This window comes from Pinus tabuliformis, chromosome 6, assembly GCF_031772625.1.
Source record: "Pinus tabuliformis cultivar Carrire ecotype Pingquan chromosome 6, CPIR1, whole genome shotgun sequence".
Classification (NCBI taxonomy): Eukaryota; Viridiplantae; Streptophyta; class Pinopsida; order Pinales; family Pinaceae; genus Pinus; species Pinus tabuliformis.
Window position 1 is genome coordinate 366032466 of NC_142292.1, and position 24514 is coordinate 366056979.

General features: G+C 38.2%; 1 pseudogene; it reads left to right on the forward strand.

The window, feature by feature from the left end:
• The first annotated feature begins 23669 nt into the window (after positions 1-23669).
• On the forward strand, positions 23670-24218 carry LOC149258816 (bax inhibitor 1 pseudogene; annotated as a pseudogene).
• The last annotated feature ends 296 nt before the right edge of the window (positions 24219-24514 follow it).

The following is a 24514-nucleotide window of genomic DNA, read 5'->3' on the forward strand; positions in this document are numbered from 1 at the left end:
TAAGTGAGAAGAAACGGGGGAGTGTGAGATCTTGATCTTCCTCCAATCAAGGCGATATCATTTGGATCAATCTTATTGATCGCATTAGTTGGAGGTCTCCCCATGTTGTGGGAAGCTTGAGAGAGTACAGTGGTAGGCAAAGGTACAATAGGCACGGCATGTAATTCTTTCATCATTATCTTCTGTTGATGCCTCAATTAGCTCAATTCATAAAGGGTAATATTAGCCCTAGTCTTTTTCATGTCATCAATAATATTGTACTCCATTTCATCCGACACTATCAGTGTTTTTGATGGAGTTGTTTGATCTGCTTGGACTGGGCTAGATTGAGTCGCTTTAGTGGTTGTTTTCTTTGTTGCGACTTTATCTTTTTTTGTAGGGATTGCGCTCTTCTGCTTAGGGGTAGTTTGGGGAGGATCAAGTTGATTTTTGCTTCGTGTGCTAACCGGAAATACTTCTTGATCTTCTTCTTGTGGGAGGATGAAATCCCACATTCCTTGTAATTCCACAACTTCTTCATCATCGGTCTGCCCTTCAGTGGCACTTTCTTCTTCTTCCTCTTCCTCAGTTTCAGCATTGGAGATGGCATTGGGTGGTTTTGCATCCGTTGAAGGACCTCTTTTAAAAGCTCTGTAGGGCTTTTTTAAAGAAGTTTCTGCTACTTGTTTTTTTTATGTCAACCATCTCATTAGACATGGTCTTTAATACTTTCTACAATCCTTCCAAATCGAAAGGGTCTTTTGTTTGTTTCTTCTCGGAGTCTTCCTTGAAGGTGATTTTTTTAGACTTGCGTTCCTCTATCGCGGATCTCTTTTCCAGGGCTATTACGCATTTCTCTACTGCTATCGCCTCTGTCATGTTTTCAACTAAGGTTGTTTTATTTGCTCTATCCACGAAGATTGCTATGTTTGATGGTAAAGTAGTAATATACCATTCACATCGTACTTCTTCGCTGGGTTGGGAAGCAGTGGGAATTTTGTTGAGAATTTTATTGAACCGTAAATCGAAATCTTTGATAGGTTCTTTAGCTTGGGCCTTAAGATTGGATAGGTCATTGATTAATGTTGCCGTTGATCTGTCATCACCAAACTTGATAAGGAATTGATTCTGGAAGATATCCCAACTTGTGATAGACCCGGAGGGTAATGAAAAATACCATGACCTGGCTGTCCCTTGCAGTGTATAGGGAAAAAGCCGAACAACAGCATCTTCATTAGTAACTCCGTTGAGATTGATAGAAAGCATGAAATTGTTTATGTGTTCTTCTGCTAGCATGCCTGCTTCTGGATTGAATTTGGGCAGCCATTTCTCAGGATGGGCCGGTATTTGACTCAAGGGCGCAGGCATTAAAACTGCCCCAGGGTTGTTCCATGGAGACTGGGCCATTGTTGAGTTGCTAGTAGAGAAAAGTGCAGAAGATGATCTCTGTGGCTGGGAAGATGAGGATACTATGATCGTAGAGGATTGAAGAGGGGTTGTGGGAGTTCCAGTAGATGGATGGATGATGGTTTGGAATGGAGGTGTGGGTGGTTGACTTCGCGGTGAGGTAGTTGAAATGGGCGATGTAGACGAAAGAGTCTCACTATCAGACTCTTGTGGCGATTTCCTCGCTCTTTTCCTGGTGGGAAGAGGCAACTCAGTTGGCTGGATGCCAAATTTTTCACTCTTTAACCTGGTTAGGGGATGAGCAGGATTGTACTGCGAAGTCACACTGCTTTGAGATTTATCAGACCTCTGAGGAGAAATGGAAAATCCCTGAAGTTTGTGAATCAGAGATTCGACTCCAGGAGGTTTAATGGTAGATTGGTTTGAAATATCAGGGTGTGTAGTAGCGATTGATACTCGAGTGACTTCTGACTCTGGATTTAAATATACTAGAGAAGTCGGGGGAGATGATGAGGGCGATTTACTCTCAGAATGGTATTTAGATTTTGATTTAGGTGCCATTCATAGTTCAGGCCCTCCTTCTAGCGCTAAATATGTTGAAGCCCCGAAAATCGGGTCGACAACAAGGGGGATACCCGCCCGGTCCGGACCTTGGTTGGCAGCTCCTTATCCGTTTGGTATAGCGGGTCCGACTGGGGATAATGGGACCAGTTTCCCAATCTAAGGGTGTGTGTGTGTGCAGAGTTGGATGATGTTGATCTAAGAGTTCTAATCTAAGCTATTTTAATCTAATTCTATGCTATTGTAATCTAATGAAAACAACACATCTAATCTATGCTAACCCGGGATGTATTTCTTCTATTATGCGATCTAAATAGATTTCAAATAATAACTGGTAATAAAGATCATTCAGCTATCATAAGAATGGAAATCAATTAAGATGAACCACTTTGCATAAAAAGTTAGGCAAAACAGTTGTGAACAGCATATCGCATAATAAGTTATTCATATATCAAACATAAATAAATGGCTCCACCGTACAAAAATGCCAAATGGTAACTCAAACATTCATGCAATAACATATAAACAACTAAAAACTGTATATCACTTTAAGAATATAGGCAGAAATGGTCAAGAGATAAAAGTACCATTGATGACTGGTCCTACTCATAAGCTTCAAGCAACAATGATTTATCTCTCCTTGTTCTAATATCTACCAAGAGTACAGAAGTGCAACATCAGTAGCAGATATCAAATGCAAACATCAATAAACCTTGATCCATTCATTCATCAAAACCTCCTCTGAGGGTGCAAAAGTGCATGTTCTGAGGACAAGTTTTTGACAAATTTCTGGACCCTTCTCTAAATGCATGAGAAGGGTTTAAATACTACTAACTAAATAACTTAATTACATAAATTTAGGATACGGTTTAAATGACCGCCCTTTATCTAAGCAAACTTATTTCTAAAAATTGAATCTAATTCCTAACTATTTCTGCATTTGCTCCTTAATGTTGCGAGCATTCAACATTTGCCTGGGAAGAGTCGGCTGGTTGTTTTCTGCTTTTTCTTGAGCTACGCAAATAGAAATGGCAAGCGCTGGCACCACTTTTTAGTAAACTAGAAGATATTTTTGGGAATCATCCTCTGGCTGGGTGAATTTACTGCGTATATACTTGGTAACAACCCAAATTTCTCTCAAATTGCTTCTGCTTTTGCTATCTCGGTTTCCGGACTCGTGGATGACTAAGCAAGTTAGGGACTTTGCTTTCTGAACAATTTTCTTAGCGATGCGCGATTAGGCGCTAATCGCGCATCGAAAACTGCCTCCGTTCTTTGATCCGGGCCTTTCTGGTGCGTTTTCCGCCTTTAGCGCTTTTTCCTTTACTGGGCATAAGCTTCAGAATTTTGTAAACATGCTGCTTTTGTGAGCTTTTGACCTTGAGTGTCGAATCACCTATTGATATCAGCATCTGTTCAGTAATACTCTGAAATCTGCGTTTTTGTTGCATGCGGTATCCGTTTATGAGGACATCTCTTCTCTGTTCTCCGAGCATTGACGCTTTCCCTTTTTCCTTAGATGTTTCCTGCACATTGCTTCATGTTGTTTCCTGTTTTTCATTCCTGCAGTTCACACAAAGGAAAAGAGTAATGATAATAAATTTTGACACGAAAGCTCTAAGCTCTACGAATGTATAAAATCATGACACCCATAGTGAACTGACTCTTCGAAAAACACAAAACTGTCCTTCATGAATACTTTGGCGTACATTCATTAATTTCCTTTAAGGCGCGTGCCCAATTTTTGGTTTAGGGACAGATTTTCTTGAATGCTGAGCCGAGGAAAATTTGCGATGGGTGATTTCTACGACTCACATCGCAGCATCGCGGATCGCATTATCAAGATGTGTCATCGCAGAGTTTCCTGATCAGTTTATCGCAGCATCGCGTTTATCGCAAGATCGTAGATCGCAGATCGTTGCAATTTGTTAAGTTATTGTGTGCTGTTTATGCGATGTTGCGATATGCGATGTCGCATATCGGCCATCGAAGATTTCTTAAGATCTTCATTTATGGGCGCTTCTTAATGTATGCGATGCGATGAATTTCGCGTCGCTTCTTCGCAATTTTTTATTGTGCTCATAAAGAAATGTTTTACTCCTCTCCGTGCGATGTATTTTTAAGGAGTATAATACAAAAATTTTTTTATAAAATTTTTTGAATTTTTTACTAAGGGTCCCCACTTGTTTAGTGTTATTGCTTATGCTAAAGAAGGAGGGGGGTTGTTGGAGGCCACAACAAGTCGCTAGCCAAGGTCTTCCTAATATTAGAGGATGTCCATCTAGCTGGTTTCTAGGATCAATAATCAAGAAATCTGCTGGGTATTCCCAAGAATCTATAGACACCATTACATCCTGTAATGTCCTTTCTGGTTTGACAACTGATCAGTCAGCAAGTTCCAGGAAGGTCGTAGTTGGATCTAAGGCTGTGATGCCAAGTCTCTGACAGGTTGTTGTTGTGATAATATTAATGGTTTCCCCTAGATCGACCAATGGATTGGGAAAGGAACATCCATTTATTTGTACTGTGACTATAGGGTTTCCTGGGTCCTTATATTTCACCGGTGTTTCTCTGCTTGATAATAAATCAGACAAAGTTCTGACTACGTGAACAGTTGGTGTTGCTTTTATTTTCCTCGTAGGCTTTTTGGTACACAATTCTTTAATGGTTTTTGCATAGATTGGAATTTCCTGAATAGCCTGGAGGAGGGGTATTTTTACACAAAGATTTTTTAATTATCCTAGGAGATTGAAATCGAGATATTCGATTGGGCGAGGTATAATCAATATTTTTGGGAATGGTAGAGAAGAGGTAATAGTTTGATCATGGCTTTTCTGTTTAACTATATTCTCCGTTTGAGGTGTTTGTTCTGCAGGTAGTGGTTCTTCTAATTGTATATTTTTATCACCCTCTGACTCGATTATCCGTCCAGACCTCGATTTGAGTTCACCACACTCTCTCAACTCAGTTTCCAGATCCAGCCCTTCAATAATTTGTACCGACTGGACTGGTCTATTGTTGGGATTCGGGTTGGGTTGGGTTGGGAGATGTGGTCGTAGATTGGGTTGAGGATTCTACTACAACGTGTAAGGTGCTGGTAGCATAGGTTGAGGCAGGGGGATTGTTCCATCTGGCTGGTTTGTAGGTCTTTGCCAACTTGACTACCAATTTTGGTTTTGTGAAGTGGAGGGGGGCCATTGAAATGGATATGGATTGTTCTACTAGAATGGTGGAAAGTAAGAGGAATTTGGCCAACCATTGTTTGGATTTGATTGATTGGACCAAGGTGGCATAGAAAATGCTTGTGGTGACCAATTAGGAAAAGGTGGCTGGTTCTGCCATGTAGCTCCTGTGTATTGCTGAGAATTATATTGTGAGGGCTGAAAGAATGAAGATGGGTCGGTAGGCATACCTGTTTGTCGTGCTTGCCATTGGCGATGTTGATTTAACAGGTAGACTAGTTTTGTTTCTTCCTCTACCTCTTTGAAGACCGCTTTTAATCCTGGGAGCGATGGGAAATTTTCTATGGCATGTTCTTTAGTGCATATGGCACAGGTTTGTACCATATCCAGTGGATATTATTTATGACTATGTTTCTTCCTGCGTCGAGGGAAAAAAATAACCAGGTTCTGTTATGATTCAACCTGCTTCTGCTTGGCTTGCATGATGTTTAATTGTGTTGTCAAGGTTCCCAGGATATCCGTTTTGAAATCTTCCAGCAGGTTGCCGATTTCAGTACGAGTAATGCTTCTACCAGAGATTTTGCTGTCCCCAGTGATCATATCGCATTCACATGGTTTTAGTCTTGTACCACCTAGCGAGCACCTGATACAAAAATTAATAATGTTAGAATATTCTTCTTGATAGATATCACCTTTACCCATAATATTTAATGTCTCTATCTGCTGGTCTTTCATCCCCTTAATCAGTGTGGTTTTTAGCACATTATTAGGTAGAGGCAAATTTGCGTAAGGAGACCTTTGGAGGTTATATTGGAAACGCTCCACATACTCTTCCAAAGTTTCACTATGTCTTGCTACCTTTTGGAATATCTCATCTTTTAGTTCTCTAGATCTTCAATAATCCTGATATTTTTTAAGGAAAGTAGTTTTCATTTGGTCCCAATCATTTATGGTGCCCCCACCCAGTCCCATAAACGAATTCAAGGTTGCTCCCTTTAATGTGGAGGGAAATAGCTTCAGTTTCTAGGGATCGATGGTGTAATCTTAACCCCGACATAGGACGTCAAATTCAAATAGGAACGCATCCGGATCTTCTGAAGTGAGTCCATGAAAGGTGGGAATATTTTGTAAAGGGATAGATTTCATGGGGGCATTAATAGCTGTGTCAACAATAGAATATTGTAATGTAGAGGTCTGGGGTGCTTGTGGATTATTGGCCATTTGATCAAATATATGCCAATACCCTTCCGGGATTTCTGGAGCTAGAGAGTTTTCTTTGGGTTGTCTAGAAGAGGTGGGAATAATCCTAACAACACTCCCTTGATTTGGGACATTGGGTGTCCTCTACTGAATTACTACCTGAGGTGATCTTGGTTCCTCTGTTTCCCCTGTTTCTCCTCCTCCTTCATGAATGTTGTAAGAATTCCCTTCTTTTGAGGGAATTGGTCACGAATTTTCAATGTCTTGAAAACTCTACTCAGTCCCTTTAGTTTTACTGTGGACCTCAGCGTAGGCTACAAATGGTGAGCTTATGGCTCGAAGGGAGACAGTAGGTTGTCTGGAAGCAATGGTTCGGGGACCTACTGATGGCTGAGATTCAGCTTTTCTTAATATGTTGTCGATAAAAGTTGATCGTCCAAGGGTCACCAGTCCCTTAGATTTTTCAAGTTTTGGATGTGGAATTGTATTGTTTTCTGGTCTTTTCTTCTTAGTCATTCATGCAAAAATTCAAATATTTATTTCTACCTTAAGTTCCTATCAATTCTGCTGGAAAGCAGGCGGGGAGCATGCATTTTACTTGCTCCGTACGTAGGTTCTTACCTTCCATTTTTAATACCCAGTTCTCTCTCAACAGACAAACATCAAACACCTACTTCACTTTTCTGTAATTGTGCTAAAAAGCGGGCGGAGGAGCAAGCACTTTACTTTCTCGTTACGTAGGTTCTTACCTTCCATTTTCAATACCCAATTCTTTCCCAACAACAATTATTAGATATACATCACTCTTTGTAAAATGGCGACACTCTCCCTGGCAACGAAGCCAAAATGTTGGCTAATAAAAGGTGTCTTTAAAAACTCCTAATTACCCCAGATTAATCATCAACCCAAGTGTTGAGCAAAGGAAAAGGTACGATTCTACCATTCATTTCTTTATCTTTCCCTTTAAACATAATTCTTTTTATTCTAAAAACTAGCAATATGATAAAAGATTATAGTTGAAATGGGAAAGTAGTGGTTAATACAAATTAATCAATTATTGTGTTTTTTTATACAGAAAAGGAAAGATTTGGAAAACCGCTATTTGGAAGGTAAAGACAAAAGCAGAGCAACTGCTGTTCCTCCGCTAGGAAACCGTGTCCAGACAAGGAGATCGAAACTGGAGCGCGCAGTTCAGGAAAAGAAGGAGAAAACAGAGCGTCTGCACAAGAGGACAAGAAGATAATTGAAGAATAGAAGATTAAGCAAAGCCCTCAGGATCTTTTGATCTTGAGGGATCGCTACTTTAAAGGTTATCTACAACCTTGATGTATCCGCCTGCCCACTATAAATGGGGCAATGATTGTAAAGACGAGGGAGGAATTTTGATTTTTCAGAAATTACTGTTGTAATCTCAACTTTGATCATCGACTCTCTTTGAAGAGCGATAGCTGTAAACTTTGCCATACATGATTAATATATAACTCAGTTGTTGTTCCATTATCTGATCCTGGAGTAAACTCAGCAGTGCTTCACTGGTGGCTAAGGGCCCGACCCTGGTGGATTCACCTGCTTCTTGTATCACTATTTTACAATTACAGTCTTGTGTGGTTTGATTTCCTTTGCATTTCCTTAATTCACTTTATTCGGTAATCTTTTGTTTATGAACATTTCACGGAATTGCTCTGTTATATTGAAATCATAATTGGATTGTGTTGGTGATGAAATTATTAATTATAACTTGAAATGTCCTGCTATTCATTCTGATCTAATATTGCGCTATCTAATTCAGGTTGCTGTTCATTTAATGGCTGCTCACTTATAATTGCGATTAATGTTCAATTAAGTTACTGTTCAATTATAACTGCGATTGCTGTTCCTTTAATACCTACAATTAATGTTCATGCTGTTAGAGTAAGATTGCTGATTCATTTTAACTTATAGTCGCCATGTGTTTCCATTTAATCTACTTTGTTGTTCCGATTGGATTAAGATTGTTGTTCAATTCATTTCTATTAGGATAAACTCTACTGTTTAATTCATTTATGATAAATCAAGCTTTGTTGTTTAGTTTTTCAATAGACTTAGTTGTTGTTCCTTTTCTATCAATTGAATTGCCATTTCCAGTTATTTGCTTTAGTGTGGATTGAAGGATCTACAACTGTAAAGGACATTGGCTACCGCTGTCTAAGTTCTCAGATTGGAGATCTTGTCTATGATTTATTTTGATTTGCATTAGTTTATAGGGGAGAGAGTTATCATTACTGAGTCCTCAACTGATGGTTGTTTGAGTGAATGATTTAGTTACATAACATTTGAGTTTCTTGTTGTTCCAATTAGATTTTGTTTCCAACATTCATTTATCTTTTCATTTTAAAGCACTATACTGCAAAACATTACTCTTGAGCAAGTGACCACCTCAGATTGAGTACAGTCCTGAGATAAAAAATCTTTCCTGGGTTGATAATTAATGCAGGATAAATAGGGGTTAAAAAGACACCTTTTATCACTCAACATTTTGGCGCCGTTGCTGGGGAGAGTGTAGCCATTTGTTTCTTTTGAAAAGAGAGTAGTGTGAGTACCTACTAGGAGAGAGTTGGGTTTTAAAAATGGAAGGTAAGAACCTACGTACGGAGCATATAACAGCCCTGCTCCCCCGCCCTCTTTCCTACAGATTTGTTGTTTACCTTGGGTAGAAATAAGTATTTGAGTTGTGTGCATGACTAAACAGAAAAAGCCTAAAAAGAATCCAAAACTGCTACCCAAAACTGATAAAGCTAAGGGGCCGGTGACCCTTGGCCGATCGACCTTCATAGATGAAATCATTAAGAAAGCAGAATCTCAGCCATTCGTAGGTCCTAGAAGAGCTGTTTCTAGACAACCTACTAGTTCCGTTCAGGCCACAAGATCACCATCTGGAGCCTTTGCTGAGATCCACAGCTAAATAGAAGAGCAAGATTTTCAAGAAGTTGAGAATTCTAGCCCAAAATCTTTATAAGAAGGGAACCTTAGTAATCCCTATGAAGGAGTAGGAGAAATAGGGGAAACAGAAGAACCAAGACCTCCTCTTGGAATAGTTCAGCCACTAAGCAGCCCAGATAAGGGAAGTGCTGTCAAAATCATCCAGAACAAAACCAAAGGATCTGAAGAGCCAAAATCTCCCTATATATTAATTCAATAAGGAACTCTCATCATCCTAGACTAAGGAAGTGCTATTAAGGTCATTTCTTCTAGTCAACCTAGGAATAATTCCCTAGAAATCCCAAATGGATATTGGCATATATTCGATCAAATGGCCCAAAATCAGCAAACACCCCAAACGTCCACACTGTATCCCATTGTGGACACTGCAGTAAATGCACCTATGAAAGCCATACCTCTGCAACATATCCCTACCTTCCATGGTTTAACATCGGAAGACCCAGATGCGTTTCTATTTGAATTCGATGTATTATGCCGAGGGTATGACTATACAATAGACCCCAAAAAACTAAAACTATTTCCCTCCACACTAAAAGGAGTAGCTCTACGATGGTTTATGGGGTTAGGTGGAGGTGTTATAAATGACTGGGATCAAATGAAAGTTGCCTTTCTAAAAAAGTATCAGGATTACTGTAGGTCCAGAGAATTAAAAGATGAAATATTTCAGATGGTAGCCAGACCTAATGAGACATTGGAAGAATATGTTGAACGGTTTCAATATAATCTTCAGAGATCTCCTTATGCATCATTACCCTTACTTGACAATGTGTTAAAAACTACATTAATTAAAGGAATGAAGGAACAATGGGTTGAAACACTAAATATTATGGGGAAGGGTGACATTTATCAAGAAAATTTTGCTGACATTATTAACTTGTGTATCAGGAGTTCGAGAGGTAGTACGAGGCTAAAACTAGCAGAACGTGACATGCTCACAAGGGACAACAGGATCTTCGGTGGAAGTGTAACCCGCGCAGAAATCGGGAATTTACTGGAAGATTTTAAAACTGACATATTGGGGACTTTGACAACGCAGCTCGATATTATGCAAGCTAAACAGAAACAAGTAGAAGCAGAGCAAAATTTGGCAATATTATGCCCTAGATGAAGAAAGAAACACAACCATAAAGAGTGCCCACTGGATGTAGTTCAAGTCTGCACTATTTGCACAAAAGACCACTCCACAGAGAATTGCCCCTCACTCCCAGGTTTGAAAGCAGTTTACAAGGAAGCGGAAGAAGAATCAGAACTAGTGTACCTACTTAATCAGCGCCGCCAATGGCAACCACGACAACCAGGTATGCCCACCGATCCATCCTTTTCTTTCCAACTTCCGCAATATCATACTCAACAATATAATACAATGTGGAAAAATCAGCCACCTTTCCCAAGCTGGCCACAACAACCATTTCCTTCATCACCATGGCCAAATCAAACAAGTCAAAACAATTGGCCAAACTTCCCCTATTGCCCACCATTTTGGCAAAACAATGCATATCCAACACAATGGTCCCCTTCCACTTCGCAAAGTCAAGCCTGGTAGTCAAACTGGAAAAGACCGATGAATCAGCTAGTTGGAACAATCCCTCTCCCTCAACCTACACTGCCAGCGCCATATACATTACAGCAGAACCCCCAGACCAATGTCAGACCGCAACTCCCAGCCCAACCCAACCCAAACCCTAATAATAGACTGGTTCAATCTGTTCAAATAATTGAAGCACCAGAACTAGAAACCGAGCTAAGGGAGTGCAACGACCTTCAATTAAGGTCTGGGCGAATAATAGAATCAGAGGGAGACAAAAATGTTCAAGTTGAAAATTCGTTTCCTTCAGAACAAGCAGTACAAGAAGAGGAATTAGTTAGACAACAAACTCATGATCAGGCAACCACCTCTTCTCCTCCATTCCCAGAAAGGCTAATCATACCGCGCCCAATAGAACATCCTGACTTTGACCTTCTGGGAGAACTAAGAAATTTGTGTATAAAAATCCCACTCCTCCAAGCTATCCAAGATATCCCAATATATGCAAAAACCATCAAAGAGTTATGTATAAGAAAGCCAAAGAGGAGAATAACAACTAACCCAACTGTCCAAGTAGTTGGTACCCTATCTGATCTATTATCAGGAAGAGAAGCACCTGTCAAATATGAAGACCCAGGGAATCCTATAGTGACAGTACAAATCAATGGACAAACCTTTCCAAATGCCTTAGTTGATTTGGGGGCTGCAATTAATATTTTGACAACCACCACGTGTCAAAAACTTGGCATTACATCATTAGATCCAACTACAACCCTACTGGAACTAGCTGACTGATCAGTAGTCAGACCAGAGGGTACACTACATGATGTAATGGTATCTGTGGACTCCTGGGAATACCCTGTCAACTTTCTGATAATTAATCCCAAAAACCAGCTAGATGGACACCCCTTAATCTTAGGTAGACCTTGGCTAGCAACTGCTGACGCTTACATTCGATGCCGACAAGGCGGTATGACTATAACTAGAGGGAGCAATGTCAAGAATTTAGCTCTATACCCTCTAGCACAACCAAGCTTAACAATAATGAAAACTAACAAACAACCTGTATTGTATCTCACAGAAAACATTAGGTTCCCATTAACCATAGAAGATGCCCTTGATTTTAAAGACCAAATAGAGGACGACATCATTAACAACTTCATTAACCAATCCAAATCTAGATCCCATGTATAATGCCATATGATAGAGGTAGCATTTGACAATGAACTAGAAGAATATCCCCTCAAAGACACCCATGATCAATCTATACCTACTACCTTTTTTTATAAAGAAAAACTATAGAAATTGAACTGGGAAAAACTCTAAATATTAACAAAAATATGACAGCTAAACAAGAGGAAAAACTGGTCCAACTTCTGAGGAAATATAAGGAAGCCTTTGCATGGGACTACCCAGACATGAAGGGAATTGACCCCTAGCTATGCACACACCACATATATACGGAAAAATATGCTAGGCCCATTCACTAACCTCAAAGGAGATTGAATCCTCACTTGAAATACGTTGTGAAAGCTGAGTTACAAAAACTTTTAGATGTAAAATTTATTTATCTGATCTCCGATAGCAATTGGGTCTCTCCACTAGTAGTGGTGCTAAAGAAGAATGGAAAATGGAGGATATATGTAGACTACAGAGAATTAAACAAAGCAACACAAAAAGATCACTTTCCCCTTCCATTCATTGATCAGGTATTAGATTCATTAGCAGGAAAGAAATTCTTTTCTTTCCTAGATGGCTTCAGTGGATAAAATCAGATTTAGATTGCCCCTGAAGACCAAGATAAAGCTACTTTTACCTGTCCATGGGGAACATTCGCCTACAGAGTCTTACCCTTTGGCCTATGCAATGCCCCTACCACATTTCAAAGGGATATCTTAAGCATTTTTTCAGATTTAATAAATGAAGGGCTTGAAGTTTATATGGATGATTTTACACCCTATGGGGATGATTTTGAGCCTGCATTACAAACACTGGAAAAAGTGTTGCAAAGATGTATCGCTACTAGACTTTGCTTGAGCCATGAAAAGTGCCACATGATGATGACTGAAGGACTTATCCTAGGTCATTATATCTCAGCAGCTGGGATACAGGTAGACCCAGCTAAAATTTAGATAATCTTGTTAATACTGACGCCTACTACACAAACAGAGGTATGCAATTTTATGGGATTCTCTGGTTATTATAGAAGATTCATAGAACATTTTTCTCAGATTTCTACACCTTTATATGCACTAACAAGCAATGTTGATTTTATTTGGACAGATAAATGCGACCGTGCTTTTGAGGATCTGAAAAAGCTTGTGTCAACAGCCCCTGTGCTCAGAGGCCCAAATTGGGATTTGTCATTCCAAATTTCATCTGATGCTTCAGACACAGCTATTGGAGCAGTTCTTGGGTAGGAAGAAGACAAAAAGCCATATGCAATTTATTATATTAGCAAGAATCTATCTCTTGCTGAGCTAAACTATACTGTAATCGAAAAAGAGTTTTTAGCTGTAATACATGCTGTAAATAAATTTAGGTATTATGTTACTGGATATCCTGTTGTTTTATATACAGATCACTCCGCCATAAAATATTTAGCAAATAAACCTGTTACAAATGGTAGAGTAACAAGATGGTTGATTTTATTGCAGGAATTTGACATCACAATAAAAGATCGACCTGGAAAAGAGAATCCTGTAGTTGATTTTCTCTCACGAATGCCGAAGCCAGTGGATGCAGCAGCAGTTGAAGATCAATTCCCAGATGAACATGTGTTTGTTTTTACTGTCAGAGCACCATGGTATGCTGATGTTGCAAATTATTTAGCAGTAGGTAAATTACCCAAACATTTAACCTGCAATGAACGAAAACAGATTGTATAGCGCAACACCCAATTCTCATGGATTGGGGGCTACCTATTTCACACAGGGGCAGATATGCACATCAGGAGATATGTCCGTGAAGATGAAATATTTGAAATTCTGAAAGCTTGTCATGACAGACTGTGTGGAGGACATTTCGCAGACGCAAAACTGGTCACAAGGTTTTACAAACAGGCTATTACTGGCCTACAATCTTTAAAGATGCTAAGAAATTTGTTCAAGCCTGTGATAGTTGCCATAGAGCGGGACACCTTGGATAGTCTGATGAAATGCCTTTGCAACCACAGCTAGTAATTGAGCCATTCGAGCGTTGGGAACTTGATTTTATTGGGCTAATTAACCCATCATCAAATCAGAAAACATATATATTGGTAGCAACAGAGTATGTTACCAAATGGGTTGAAGCATAGGCACTACCAAGAGCTACAGAGGACTCTGTGATTCATTTCCTGTTCCAAATATTTGTACGATATGGCCTCCCGAGGGACATAATTACAGATGGAGGGCCGCAACTTGTGGGTAATAAAATTGCTTCAACATTAAAAAATTACCACATTCAGCACAAAATTACAACCCCTTACCATCCACAGGGAAATGGCCAACTAGAGAGCATGAATAAGGTGATAGAGGCAATACTTACAAAAACAGTTGCATCGCACAGACGTGACTGGGCTTCAAGATTGCTGGAAGCCTTATGGGCATACCGAACAACGTGGAGAAATACCACCGGCCATTTGCCATATCAGCTAGTATTTGGGAAAGAACCCATCTTTCTGATAGAATTCAAGATACAAACATTAAGAACAGCATAGGAGGTGGGTTTGAATTTAAATGAGACCCAGACTAATAGATTACAACAAATTAACGAGCTAGATGAAATCAAGCTCTCGGCTCTTCAACACACAACATTAATTCAACAGCAGAGAGCAAAATGGCATGATGCCCTGATCAAAAAGAAAATCTTCCACAAAGGAGATTGGGACTCCTATAAGATTCCAGGTTTTAAGATTTTCTAGTAAAACTCTAGACTCGATGGCTTGGACCGTATGAAATATAGAAAGTGCATGATAATGGCACCATTACTTTGACTACTATTGATGGATTTGGACATTCGTTTAAAGCAAATGGTTATCGAGTGCAACTGTATCATAAACCGCTTACTCGAGAATCATTTTACTAGCAGCTATGGGAAGACTCTGATATGCAGATTCTTGCTGAGGAAAATAATGTTTCCTTGGCATTAGTTCATTGAATAACTCTTTTGCTTCCAAATTTTGTATATAAGTTTTTCTTTCCTGCTTGTATAAACCACTTTCTGTACAGATTTTTTCTGCTGTTCCTTTTCAAAGGAACGACACTTTCGCATTGTTGTTGTTCCTTTTCAAAAGAACAACACTTTTGCATTTTTGTTGTTCCTTTTTAAAGGAACGACACTTTCGCATTTTTGTTGTTCCTTTTCAAAGGAACAACACTTTCGCATTTTTGCTATTCCTTTTCAAAGGAACGACACTTTCACAAGGAACAATACTTTTGCATTTTTGCTATTCCTTTTCAAAGGAACGACACTTTCACATTTTTGTTGTTCCTTTTCAAAGGAACGACACTTCAAAGGAACAACACTTTCACATTTTTGCTGTTCCTTTTCAAAGGAACAACACTTTCGTATTTTTGTTGTTCATTTTCAAAGGAATGACACTTTCGCATTTTTGCTGTTCCTTTTCAAAGGAATGGCACCTTCACATTTTTTCTATTCCTTTTCAAAGGAACAACACTTTCGCATTTTTGCTGTTCCTTTTCAAAGGAACGACACTTTCGCATTTTTTCTGTTCCTTTTCAAAGGAACGACACTTTGCATTTTTGTTGTCCCTTTTCAAAGGAACGACACTTTCGCATTTTTGCTGTTCCTTTTCAAAGGAACGACACTTTCACATTTTTGTTGTTCCTTTTCAAAGGAACAACACTTTCGCACTTTCACTGTTCCTATTCAAAGGAACAACACTTTCACATTTTTGTTGTTCCTTTTCAAAGGAACAACACTTCCACTAGATTGCATTTTTTGTTGTTCCTCTTAAGGAACAACAACTGTTCCATCTAAGGAACATCACTTTTTGAGTGCATTTTTGTATGAACATCATTTTTGTGAATAATGGTTCATTTGTCATGATCCCTTCTCGGCATAAATATAAATTCATGCAAGAACACAAAACCAGAGGATACTAAAATCAGCAAACAAAAGAAAAATTGCTATCCTTAAAGAAACTGCTTTGTATTGATAAGAAAAGAGGGGAAAGGATACAACTATTTATATCACTTTGCTGTCTTTATTTCCACTAAAACTAAGTTGATTGATTATTTTTATCATGTTGGTTCTTCCCTGCTCCTCATAACTCTCTTTGATTATTATTATCGAATAAGAATAAGGGTATATTTTTCTCTATTGAGATGTTCAGACTTCTTCCACCATCCCTACTCTTAAGGAGTGATGAGCCATCCTCTATATATAAATAGGAAGTACTATATAAAAAAAAGAGAAAATAAAAAATCTATCTGATCACTAACAATTCTATGATTTGGAAAATGGAGGATAGGGGGTCTCATCAAGAGTCAGTCTACCATGTTCATAAGGAAGGAATGAAGTGGCATTCCCATTATGGCCACCACACCAGGGAAATGGTCCAAGAGGCACATAAGAACAAGAAAAGCACTTGGAACAAGAGGTTTCATCATGAGCCGGCCTGACCATCTTTTATTCCTTCCTGGTGAATTGCATTGAGACTCATCTGGTTACTAAGCCAGCTCAATGGCCTCCATTCTCTCAAAAGCACTTTCCTAGGCATACATAAAGGATTACGGTTCTGAGGGTGAAAAAAGCAACTTTGTCAAGGTTATGAACACCTGTGGGCAACAGAGCTCTGCTGATGGTATTGAAGTCATATTACTACACATCAATAGTCATTAAAAACCCTCTTCTTATATCTTTATCTTGATCTCAAATGAGAGTATGGTCTAAAAGTCCTTTTTAACCTATTACACATGAAATATTGTTTAAAAATAAATCATAATGGTTAAGTGGATAATGATTGCATAAGCACTTTTACTTACGTCAGTTGTCCTCTCCCCTATTTTTCGCATCATTTCATAGCATTTCCATATCTATTTGTGATTTTCATCATAAACCTTGATTTCAGTAATTCGCTACTTTTGCAATCATGCCATGAATATATAAGCCGTTCCTTTTTTTTACTGTACGATTGCCGCCCAGTACGCTACTCCTCCATTGGTACGGTCGAGGGTGACCTATGATTCTTCAAGGGGGTGGGCGACTTCCGAAATATTCCTGTATACGTGTCAATCCTTTACTCAGAGGTACTGAGACCTCATCAGATCTTGGAGACATCAATTTTTAACGATATTAATGTTTCTAATATATACAAAGTTTTGCTGTTCCATTGCTATTTCTGTGTTTTGTTCTGTAAATCTTAACATAGTGCTAAGCATAGATGAAATGGGAGGCTGATCAGTATGCAACGAACCATAAGTGCTGATAATTTCTGACATTGCACGAGAAATTCTGGAAAGAGCAGGATGGATCACTTATCTTACATGGCTACAACAGTCCCATGCAGTTGTGGCCATTGAATTTCTACAAAATTTGCAAGAAGATTATTCCTTGGTGAGGGGAAGGCGCATAATGGTAACAGAGGCAGTAATTGCCAAAGTATCTGGACTACCGGTAGTCAGACCAGTATGGACCTAGAAAAAAGTGAGACTTCAAGATGCTATAGCCATCTTCCAGGACGAAGGACATAACCTTACCGTCAAAGGAAAAGGAGTCATGCTGGCAACTTTGGGAGAACCATGGGCAGAATTAGCCAGAATAGTGCAAAGTTATATCACATGCAATGGGAGAAAAGATGTGGTAAGACTGTGCCACCTCAAATTATTAGCAGTGTTAAACAAAAATTTGTTGTAAATTTGCCTGCATATTTAAAATTTTTATTGCATGATGTTGCTCGGAGTATATGGAAATCCCGTCACACAGAAACAGTAGTAAGTAATCATGGTTTGATTCGATTAATAGTTAGCCATAATCTTGCTCTACAACAGAGTAGTTGGGAAGAACTAGTAGGGGGATTGGCCTTACCAGCCCCGAAACAAAAAAGAACTACCAACACATCAAATAAATCGCAGAAGCGCAGGCAGTCCTCTAGATTGAGGAGAAGCAGGGGAATGTTTGGAAGTCTCCAAGATAACAGTAGACAGCCCTTATAAGTACAGGGCACCGAAGATGAGCAACTCCCACAAGTTGAAGGAGGGGAAAATGTGGAATAAGAAGTAGAAGAAAACATGGAAAGGGAACTGGAGGAGGAAACCGAGCACTCCGACGGGGAAGAAGGGGAGGAAGCAGAGCCATCCATAGCCTCCAGCGGAAGCCCATTACAAAAACCTCTGCAAGAAGATGAATTGGCCCAAATTTTGGCCAATATGGGTGAGTATATCCAGCCCCATAGCCCACTCAACCTCGATATTGAGGCAGGACAATCACAGGAACACTTTGCTCACAGTAAGAGTGCATCTGAGGAGATGAATGATGAGGATGAAGTAGAGGAAGAGGCCACTCAGGAAGTGGCAGATCAAACTAGGGTTACCTCACCTAAGAAATCTAATCAGAATCACGAGAACACTGAAGAGGCATTCCAAGCAGAGACAAGCCAGGGCAAGGACATAGTCCCGGAAGAACAAAGCCCAGGCCTAAGAATGGAAACAGTTGTTCCTTCGAAGAAGAAGACGAATGAAAGCAAGAGGCTGCGAAAGGAACAACAAAGGCTACTAAATGTAGTAAAATAGCTTAGACAACAAATAAGAGTCCTAAAAAGGGGGAAAACCTCAAAGAGAATCTCGAGAACAAAGGATATAGCCACCCAAATGAAACCCCATAAAATGAGGACCAAGGGAACTCAAACCAAGCCCATTGTCATTTAGGACCGCAATGAACAACATGTCGCTGTTACGAATGCAACAACGCAAATAGAAAGTCCACCCGTGTGTGACAAGGACATTCACACAGAGGTATTGTCCTCTAGTGTCACAATTAACCAGACATCTCATGAGAAGGAAACACAGACTATAGGAATAAGATATCAGAATAAGAAGATCCAAGTAGATCTTTGGCCCAAAAATGTTTTGATGGACAATGATCCTAGGATAGTGAAACTCTAAGAGGATCTGGCACAGGCCCAACAGATGATAGGAAAACTCACAGAAGATACTGTTCCTCAGGAGAAATATCAAAAGTTACAACAACAATTAAGAAAATCAATGCATCAGAGAGCGAGGTTGTTGATAAATGTCAAAAGGCAGAGGAAAAAGTTGAAAAGGTAACAAATAAGCTAAACTCAGTTATAATTCGAATGGATACCCTTTGTTCTCTATATACTGATGTTCTAGCATGTAGGGCACCTACCAAAAATTATGCTTTTTTTTTGTTAGAAAGGTATTTACAAAATTAAGGCTGTCAAGGCAGTAGTACCTATAGAGTTAAAAACTATTGATGATTTCATAAGCTTCTGTAAATATTATGGGGTGAAAGTTCAGCGTTTGCCATGTGAGTTTTATTTGCATAATTTTGTGTTGGAGGAGGAAATGGAAAAGAATCCTAGTCCTTTTGTGGGTGATATCCAGTTTCAGGCATTCATCTCGTTTGCTGTTAACCAAATAGAGTGGCTCAAGGTCCATAATACTTTTCAGAGACAAGAAAATAGATGGACCTCTGGGTTAGAGGTGAACTGAAAAACCCATTGCAATTGTGGGCTAAGCATAAAAGATTAATGAAAAAGGAGGGTGTGATCCAAATTTTGGGACCCATCCATAAAGAAATTGTCCAGAGAGGAGTAGAATACTTCCTTTCAATCAAAGGCCCTACCATAGCAGCAGGTAAATTTTGATGGAAGACTTCCAATCAAAATATCCATGACGGAGAACTCTTCAATTATAAAAATTTTAAATCAGCTGTCAATCACTTGGTTACCTATAGTAACCTCATCTTGAGAGAAGGCCCACTTTGGCTAGGTTGTAGATTTCGAAGCCCCATTATATGGTATCCTGCAGCAGGATATAAGGCTATATACAAATTGCCTGAGGGGCAGACAAGAGCCATTTTTGAAGTTTTAGCTGCAAATCATGGTTGTAGACCCCTTACTGAAAACCCCTCTCCAGCCTACTCTCTAACTGCTTTGCACGTAAACTACATGGTTTTCATGAGGGCATGAAAAAGGGTAAGTAGGGGGGTGTGTTGAGCAAAGGAAAAGGTATGATTCTGCCATTCATTTCTTTATCTTTCCCTTTAAACATAATTCTTTTTATTCTAAAAACTAGCAATATGATAAAAGATTATAGTTAAAATGGGAAAGTAGTGGTTAATACAAATTAATCAATTATTGTGTTTTTTTATACAGAAAAGGAAAGATTTGGAAAATCGCTATTTGGAAGGTAAATACAAAAGCAGAGCAACTGTTGTTCCTCCACTAGGAAACCATGTCCAGACAAGGAGATCGAAACTGGAGCGCGCAGTTCAGGAAAAGACGGAGAAAACAGAGTGTTTGCACAAGAGGACAAGAAGATAATTGAAGAATAGAAGATTAAGCGATGAGGGATCGCTACTTTAAAGGTTATCTACAACCTTGATGTATCCTCCTACCCACTATAAATGGGGCAGCGATTGTAGAGATGAGGGAGGAATTTTGATGTTTTCAGAAATTACTGTTGTAATCTCAACTTTGATCATCGATTCTCTTTGAAGAGTGATAGCTATAAACTTTGCAATACATGGTCAATATATAACTCAGTTGTTGTTCCATTATCTTATCTTGGAGTAAACTCAGCGGTGCTTCACTGGTGGCTAAGGGCCTGACCTTGGTAGATTCACCTGCTTCTTGTATCACTATTTTACAATTACGGTCTTGTGTGGTTTGATTTCCTTAATTCACTTTATTTGGTAATCTTTTGTTTATGAAAATCTCCTGGAATTACTCTGTTATATTGAAATAATAATTGGATTGCGTTGGTGATGAAATTATTAATTATAACTTGAAATGTCTTGCTGTTCATTTTGATCTAATACTGCACTGTCTAATTCAGGTTTCTTTTCATTTAATTGCTACTCACTTATAATTGCGATTGCTATTCAATTAAGTTACTGTTCAATTATAACTGCAATTGTTGTTCCTTTAATACCTATAATTAATGTTCATGCTGCTAGAGTAAGATTGCTGATTCATTTTAACTTATAGTCGCCGTGTGTTTCTAGTTAATCTGCTTTGTTGGTCCGATTGGATTAAGATTGCTATTCAATTCATTTCTGTTAGGATAAACTCTGATGTTTAATTCATTTATGAAAAATCAAGCTTTGCTGTTAAGTTTTTCAATAGACTTAGTTGTTGTTCCTTTTCTGTCAATTGAATTGCCATTTCCAGTTATTTGCTTTAGTGTGGATTGAAGGATCTACAACTGCAAAGGACACTGACTACTGCTGTCTAAGTTCTCATATTAGAGATCTTGCCTATGATTGATTTTCATTTTCATCAGTTTACAGGGGAGAGAGTTATCATTATTGAGTCCTCGACTGATGGTTGTTTGAGTGAATGATTTAGTTACAGAACATTCCAGTTTCATGTTGTTCCAATTAGATTTTGTTTCCTGCATTCATTTATCTTTGCATTTTAAAGCACTATACCACAAAACATTACTCTTGAGCAAGTGACTACCTCAGACTTAGTACACTCTTGAGATAAAAAATTGTCCCTGGGTTGATATTTAATGTAGGATAAATAGGGGTTAAAAAGACACCTTTTATCACTCAACACCGGGCAAGTCCTTTTATTCCAAGAGTGTACACAATATGTGCATGCTATGAATCTAGAGAGTAATGTTTCTTAAAATGAAGTATAGACCTTTGATACAAGAGTAAGCGGATGCATCTAATAAACTCAAATTGCAATCATTAAAGGAAATATGACATCTAAGCTTCAAGACTCAATCCTCTACTGAAATCATAATCAAATCTCACACAAGGAATTTAATTAACAGTAGCATCAGTCGAGAACATAGTAGCAATAACTCATCTCTTCCTAACTGATTCAATTTAAATCATACTCAATCTATACGAAGCAATCCATATGGAAATGATATCAATATGAGAGTTCGATAGCAATAACCAAAATTTTACAGTTGATTAAATCAATATGATTCACTATCTAAATAATTTAATCTGCAATAAGTGTAAATCGAATCAAACGACAGTGTTGTAAAATATGTAAAGCAAATGTACTACTTCAATACAGGAAAGTGGTAAATAGTGAATAAGATAAACTCATAGAAAAGGGGAAAATTAACAAACTAGTCAAACTTGCGAGAATCAGAGATATATAACAAAAGGAAGCAGTTTAATTCACCAGAGGTCGGGCCCTTAGCCGCCAGTGAACACTGTTGAGCTACTTCGGAGAATACGAATGAACAACAACTTCAATTATATCTTATTCATTGAACTTAAGTAGCATTACAATATGGTCGCGTTCTCTAACAGCACCAGTCTGTAAATTAAAATTACAATTTGAAATAACAAAGATTAATCCCCTTTATTCCTACAACCATTTGCTTTTATAGTTAGAAAGAGGTAAAAGATAAATGCGATCCCTCAAGATCTCTCGATCATGAGGGATTCGCAACTGATTGCTATCTTTAGACACCTTTCCTATTTCGCGCTGATCCTCCTGATTTGTCCTCCAACCTGTCCGCAACTGACACATTCCATTCTTCATTTGTTGGTTTATGTTGTTCCATTGTTAGGGAATAGCAACTATTCCTTTCGTCATTTTTCTGCATAAGGAGGAGTAAAGGTTAGTTACGATGGCTAAATCTTAACTGCGAGTAATTCATCCATTTCTTATCATAATCCATCAATATGTTAGCGTATTAAGATATGAAAGAGATAAGAAAAGAGGAAAAAGGTGATGAAATTAAGAGTAAATACATACCCATTTCGTAACTCAATAGAACTCAGGTGGGGAGGATAATTAGAACATTCCTAGAACTCAAACATGCATATTAATTTTGAAATCTTGACAAATTGTGTGTGATTTTTTCTACCATTAAAATTTACCTTTAATCACTCTATGAATTCTCAGTCATTCAAGGCTTTAATTGAATGAGCACTTTGTTCTATTTTTGTTGATAAAGATAAAGAGATTATCCTATTGTGTAACTCGTGTTTAGTTTTAGTTTGAGAAACCAAGTATAAAAACTCATTTGAGATGTATAAAGATTAATTTTAGAATATTTGATATATTAACTTATATGTAAAAGAACCATTACACAATGCCTTGATTATTTTGATATGTTAAAATTTGTATTGGTTTCTAATTTCTATTTTCCAATTATTTTTGTAACAATAATGTTATGAACAATCTGGCAGAGAGGCCAACATTAAATATCTTTATCAAGGAATTTCTTGTTGTATGGTCATACTCAACTATTCCCGAGTTTTCTCGCAATGTTCTAGATGTTATTTTGATTCTTTAAATTGTGTTTATTTCATGAAAACTCCATCACAGAGTCCACAAGATCACGGAAATAAAATTTTATTTAATTCAATAATGAAATGAAGGTGGAAATCTAGGCATCAACCTTATGAAGGAAATGGTTTCTTCAACCATCGCTACATGGAAATATGTGAGCAATTTAGATACACCAAGTTAAATTGTAGACTTGTTAGATGGTTGTAATCAGAGTTAATACACTTGGTGTGCTCCAAATTGGGAGACAAATCTCTAGTCATCCACTGCATGCACTTAAATTTAGTTGTCGTTCATTTTGGAATCAATAATTAGTTATAGAAACCCTTACTTGGTTCTCGAATAATTTGTAACTACTAATTCAAGGAATATATGATGGATGTGTGTGATAATTGAAGGGGGTGATGATCTCACCAATCAGGGTTCTAGTTATGCTTCATGGGATTACCATGCTCTCAAAAACCTTAAAAATCTCAGCCCTACTATTTAAAATCATCTAGAAAGGGTATATCTATCACTAAGTGTTGTTCTCATCACAACAGCGGTGGGGGTTTATTTACATCTTCTTTGGAATATCGACAATCTTTGTGCATGGCTTACTTTCTTGCGTTATATAATATGGGTTATGTTCATCCCTGCTTATTCATATAATGAGAAAAAACACATAATGTTACTTAAGACAATTGCTCTACTTAATGGAGTTAATTCTGAACCCCTTCTTAATATAGTTATCAACATCAATCCTAGTGTTCTAGCAATAACGTTTATTGGCACATGCTTGGCATTTGTGTGGTCTTCAAGTGCTACTATCCTTGCTCGGTTCAAGGAATTTATATTTCTGGGAGGGTTAAGGTCAGGTATTAGTATCTTGCTATGGTTCTAGTTTGCATTGGCTCTTTTGGTGGCTCCAATCTATCTACAGGATTAAGATTTCTTTTGGCCTTCTACTCTGTTATCACTCCAAAATTTCTTCGAAGTTGTTAGAAAAAGAAATGATAGAGGTAACCACTAACAACTTTTGGAGATCAGGACCTAACCTTCCTAATCTCAGAGAGGGCTCTCTCTTTTTTATTTAACTTTGTTTTAGTTAATTAATTTTAGGCTAGTTATGATTGTTCTTGGGTTTTGATTTGAATTTGGGTGGTGGGATCACTTACTTAGATGAAAAAGGATTGTCTTTTACCATTGGGCTATGGGGTCGAATGTCATACAAACTGGACTAGA